Source organism: Galeopterus variegatus, unplaced genomic scaffold (genome assembly GCF_000696425.1).
Source record: "Galeopterus variegatus unplaced genomic scaffold, G_variegatus-3.0.2 Scaffold15512, whole genome shotgun sequence".
Classification (NCBI taxonomy): Eukaryota; Metazoa; Chordata; class Mammalia; order Dermoptera; family Cynocephalidae; genus Galeopterus; species Galeopterus variegatus.
In genome coordinates this window covers 13,229-19,394 of record NW_007741623.1, presented here as the reverse complement: position 1 = coordinate 19,394, position 6,166 = coordinate 13,229, and the positions used below count along the sequence as shown (strand labels likewise).

The window sequence follows — 6,166 nt, the reverse complement described above, 5'->3', positions numbered from 1 at the left end:
GTTGGTGATGGGCCATAATAATCATATACATTGTATATTGACAAAATAAAAATTAAAAAAACTGCTTCTCACAAACATCGTGTTAGCTGCCAAAACTGAGCACATATTCATAATCAAAGCAGAAACTGTTCTCCCTCTCTCCAAGTTTCATTTTCACCAAGATGGAACACGGCCAATTTCATTGGGCCTGAAAGGGATGAAAAATTGCGCATGCTTATCTGAAAAGCCCTAGAACTCTGTGGACAAATGTCACAGGAGCCTCCCAGCCAGGCCTAACCACAACAGAGCACCTGCTACCTCCCAGCACCATGAGGTAAAGGCTTTCTCTGCTTTGCCAACCTTATTGCTGTGCAGTTTGAGATTCCAAGCCTGACCTTATGGACCATTTCTGAGGCAGGCCTTCTCCTAGGGGAGCTGTCTCACTCACGGTTCTGACTCTGATAGGCACCCTCAAGCAGGTAATGGAGGAGAGGGTAATAGAAGGGCTATTTAAGAGGCTGTGGGCAAACTTCAGGAAAATCAACAGGAGATGATATTAAATAGGAGTGGGGGAGGGCTAACAATGGTGGTAACATGACACCTCTAGGCCTACAGGGGCAAGAGGAGGGAGTGGTCCCCAGACCTGCAGAGACCTTTACCTGTGGCTGTAGGGGAGGGGCTTCTGTGAAGGCTGTTGGTGAAGAATTCAACCACTGCCAAGTGAGCACGGTGGGAGCTTAGGCATTAACACCACCAGCTTCACCTCCTCCTGCGCTCTGATTTCTGACTGTTGCCGTCCAGTGGGCTAAACCCAAAAGAAAGTAAAAAATCAGAGAGGTCCAGTTAATGAATTCCATAGAGTCAGCTTCCGCGAGCACAGAGCATAGTGAAGAAGGCAGGAAAGTAGATCCAAAGGGCAAGATGAAAATATATGCACAGAGGTGAGTTTTCTAACTGTCTTGTTACAGAGTTTGCTTAATAAGAGCAGCAGTGCTCTTAAGGGAAGGAAGGATATAGTGATCTTAATTCCAAAGGAGATGTCATTTGTGTAGCACTTTCTAATGCAGTGAGAATTATCCAAGGGATACTGATTCACCGTTCACGGGATAGAGGCCTGCGTCTAGAAGGGACGCGGACATGGGGACCAGTCAGGTAAAGAGCATTTATATCCTTTCAAGCTTTTACATGGGAAGGAGAAGAAGCTATGTTCAAAAACAGTCTTTTTTCTTTTCTTACTGATACCAAGTTAAAGTTTTGGGATTACTGTGAAACTGAAATTGTGACTACTAAAAAATTTGCTTTTCACCGAATCAACTGTTCTCACAGTGTGGTACCCTGACCCACAGCATCAGCATCACCTGAGAACGTGTTAGCATTTTTTTTTGACAGGCCCCACCTTACACCTGCCTACTCAGAAACATCAGAGTGGGGCCCATGCATCTGTGTGTTATAAGTCTTGCAGGGGATCACGTTGCATGCTAAAGTTTGGAAAACCACTATACTAGATGTTAGAAGATGGGAAATCTTATTACGGTTGTGATGTGTTTGTTCTAAAATATAAGTATTCCTTTCTTTGCTGGTTTGGTTAGAACTGGTGAAATACAGAAAATATTTTCTACTGAAAAGCATTCTGACGTGATAGAGTTCTCCCAGTGGATGTCACAGTGAGTGGGAGAGGAAGAGTTTTCAGTAAAAGGGGCCCCGCTTCTAGGATCTCTCCTCCACTAAACACCTATACCTGTCTTGAGAAGAAATTGGAAGAGAGGGATTGCAAAGGAATTTCCCACAAGAGTGTCCAGTCTCTCTTTTTAATATAATGGGCCCCTGGCCATACAATGATGTTAGCTTTGTCTACATCTGTGGAGCTGTCAGAAAGCAGGCTCACCCTCTCCCCAGCCTTGGCAGCTAGGCTACCCGAGAGGGTTTGCAATGGCCTGTGCCTGTGTTTCTAGAATCCCCTGGTCGGGGTGGCCTAAGGGGGCTCTGGACTATTCCAGAATGAAGAAGACCCATGTCCAGATACTCCTGATCCCAGTGGTACAGAGACAGAGAAGCAGAGTGAGCTCTTCTTTCCATTCATGCTCACTGATCAGAAATACAAGCAGCTTAAGGGGAGAAGACCTAGACCCAGGCCTGGCTACTTGTGGTTACAAGTCCCCACCTGCCATATGCACAGAGGGGTTAGGTCACCGCACACATACACATACTCATAATTTGATAATAATACGTACACTGCTAGTGACAGTAGTTTCTGTGTGCTGACTAGGTAACAGGAGGACTTTAGGTTCTTAGCATTCCTCTTTTAGAGAGTAAGGACGCCTCTCTGATGGCATTCTACCTCATAGTCTTCCCAGGACCAAGAGGAAAGGAAAAGATGACGCATGTCGATGAACAACTACCTATAAGAAAGAACAATAATTCTCTTCTGACAGGTTGGCAGGGCAGTCCTGTAAGGTTGTTCCAATGGTGCACTGGAAGTTTTGCAGTTTTGGTGAGGGCTCAAATCTGGAATATCACCTATCGATGCAGCTATCATTGCAGGTCACCCTGGCCCTGATTAGATCACTCAGAAGGAGGGACTCTTTCTACTGATGGCTGCATCAGCAGCTGAGGTGCCTGAGAGTATGGTACAAAGTTAGAAAGCCTGGAATGGATCATCCGCAAGTATTCTAGCAGCCCTAGAGTAAGGTCGTCTGTGTGGATGATTTGCCCCGGGCACTGTCGGCTCTCATCATACCATGGACTGCAGTAGGCAAAGTCGAACATTTGGGTCAAAATTCTTCCTGATTCCATCTCCTTTAGAAGTGGAGGCTATTTTCAGTGAGGAATACTGATTTTATTCACTCCTGATCTCACCCTATGTTCACAACCATCACATACAAACCCGCACCCACATGCACACATGCACGTGCACAGGTTTCATTAGACAATATTTCTGGACCACAGTTGGGTGGTAAAAAGCAAGGTTTCTGGAGCTCCTCGCCTCATCAGTCAACCAAGCAGTCCTGCCCTAAAGCAAGAACAGACTCAGTGTCAGGATGGCATCTTCCATAGACTCAGGCCTGCGGAGGATGGCTTGGGAGTGTTTGCAGGAATGCACTCAAGAAAAATCTAGAATTATGGGGAGTTTATGAGGTGGAGATGTTGAGGGAAAGGAGAGGACTCTATGGAGCCACTAGCTGTATTCTCCGAGGCATTAAACAGTAAGATACTCTGTAAGCCTGAGTATCCTCTACCCCACTTGACAGTTATTAATCATTTGAGAATTTTCTCTTTCCCTTTATTTTCAAAAGGGAATGTTCTGTAGTTTTTTGTGTGTGTGTGTGTGATTAGGTTATGGTTAAATATTGTGAGTCAGGATGATGTGATTTATATAAAAATTGGCTTGTGCTATACATTGTCATATACAGCATCAAAGGAAATTTATAAAGGTCCCCTCTGGAATCTTTCTTGGGCCTAAAGGGTAGAAAACATGTCAAGTATAGAAGGTAAGACAATTAGTTGAGATCGCAGAGTCAAATATACTTACATAGGATGTGAGGGCCACTTTCTTTTCACTATTAGAGACAAATTTCTTTTTGCCCCCTTATGTTCTTATAGGAAGACTAGAACTTCAGCTTCACTTTATAAAACAGTAAAATATTGGAAACAAAACTTCTGGTCCCCTTCACCCTTATTATTCTGTCTTCTCCATGGAGAGTTGAGAGATCAATTCACTTTTTGAGGTTTTGAGTACCTGCCTTCCACTAGGCTGCAACATTACCTGACATTAGGTTCAGTGAATTACAGAAGTGAGACTTGCCACTTCCTCAAATAGACACATCTAGCCCCATGCAATGTTCACTCATCCCCCTACTTCTGTCCCCATGCAGTATGTCTGCCATTGTGACGTGCTTCCACCCATTTTTCAACCTCTCTGTTTGGGATTGGCTCAGTCAATTCATAGAGGTGAAGGAGGTAGGATGCCCTACCACATTTCCCAACCTAGCTTAAGGATTCATGAAATTCATCATTTGAAACCATATTTGGCTGTCATATTTCACTCACAAACCTGTCGGGGAGAAGAGAAAACCAAAATGTGTTTACATGTCGGGAATATGGGAAAGATGGGTGAGGAATTCCCCCTTCTGTGAACCCTCTGTCCACATTTCTTTGGACAGCATTAGTGGTGTATTACAAAGCTGGGAGGAAGCAGGAGAGAAGGGTTTTGCAGTGTTGAAGGTGGTGCTGAAATTATTTTGACATTAGCAGAAAAAATCTCTTTTGAGATGACTTCTAGACTTCCCATAACCTACCTGCTGGCACCATGAAGGGTTCAGCATTTCCTCCGGGTTTTTGTGTCAACCTGCTCTCTGTCCTAATTGCATAACCACAGGACCCATAGAGGCAAGAGCTAACGGAGGCAGATACATTGGAACAGAAAATATTTGACTATTTGAGTGCTGGCTTTATTTCCAGTAGACTCAATACTACTAAAAATAGAAATAATTACAGTAAGGAATCTGATGGACATCTCACTGAAGATAGCCTGACTCAGCTGAGATATCACTTTACATGTAAGTTGTTAATTGATGTCACTGCAATACCTGATTTAGAAAACAGGGTCTTGGAAGAGATTGAGATCCTAGACACCAAGTACAATGTGGGAATACACAACCTGCTGTCCTATGTGAAGCACCTGAAAGGCCAGAATGAGAAAGCTTGGAGAGCTTGAATGAAGCCAAAGACTTAATCCAGCGAGATCACGCCAACCAATCCGACATAAGAAGTCTGGTGACCTGGGGCAACTATGCCTGGGTGTGCTACCACGTGGGAAGACTGGCAGAAGCCCAGACTTACCTGGACAAGGTGGAGAGCACTTGTGAGAAGTTGGCAAGTCCTTTCCGAGAAGTTGGCAAGTCCTTTCGGCAAGTCCTTTCCGCTATAGAATGGAGTGTCCTGAGATGGACTGTGAGGAAGGATGGGCCTTGCTGAAGTGTGCAAAAAAGAATTACGAAAAGGCCAAGACCTGCTTTGAAAAGGCTCTGGAACCGGACCCTAAAAATGCTGAATTCAGCACTGGGTATGCAAGTACTGCTTATTGACTGGATGGTTTTAACACATCAACTCTGTACCTCCTAAGACAGGCCGTCATGCTAAATCCAAAAGATGCATATATTGAGGTTCTCCTTGCGCTGAAGCCTCAGGAAGTAGGACTAGAAGCTGAAGGAGAAGAGTTCATTAAAGAAGCTCTGACCGACAATTCCTCACAGACTTATGTCTTTCAATACCCATCCACATTTTACCGTAGAAAAGGCTCTCTAGATACAGCTCTTCAGCTCTTAAACATGGCCTTGTGGGCAACACCCACCTCTACTTTCGTGCATCACCAGATGGGGCTTTGCTACAAGGACAAGATGATCCAAATAAAGAAAGCTGCACACAGGCAGTCTAGAGGGCAGGAGAGAGAAAAAGTGGACAGATTGGTTCGATTAGCTATAAATGAATTTCAAAATACTTTGAAACTAAAGCCTCATCTGAATCGGCTTATGCTGACCTCGCTGAAATGTATGCAGAAATAGGCCACCACAGAGACGCTGAGGACACTTTCCAGAAATTGTTATGCATGAAGATCACTGACGATCACCTGCAACAAGTGATTCATTACTGATACGGCCGTTTCCAAGAATTTCACATAAAGTCTGAAGATACAGCAATCACCTTTTATTTCAAAGGTCTAAAAATAGAAAAACTGCCCAATTACAGGGAGAAACTCTCAATCCTTTAGAAAAATTGGCTACAAGATGTGTTCACTGGAATGTATGTGTTGTGGAAAGTCTCAGCCTCCTTGGGCTTGTCCACAAATTGAAAGGGGAAGGGAGTGAAGCCTTCACGTGCTATGAGAGGGCTCTGAGGCTGGCTGCTGACCTCAACTCTATATTTCGATATAGAGGTCACCATTACTCATTTAATATATTCATAACTAAATAGGACATCAATCTTTCCCGATTGCTGCCTTCAAAAATCTGTAACATGGGGAAATACACAATAGTTTGATACAACACATACTCTACTGCCTGACTGAACCCCCTCTTTCTTTCCCCTTCTATCCATGTGTCTATGACAGGAGCACACTTTCTTCAACAACACATCCCTGCACTCATTGCCCAAGGTTGATTAATGCTGTTTGGGGCATCTCTCATGTGCT

The 6,166-nt window shown here is 44.1% G+C and overlaps 1 pseudogene; it reads left to right on the top strand.

Moving 5' to 3' along the window:
* The first annotated feature begins 825 nt into the window (after positions 1-825).
* Positions 826-5,949, top strand: LOC103582279 (annotated as a pseudogene).
* Positions 5,950-6,166: the final 217 nt, after the last annotated feature.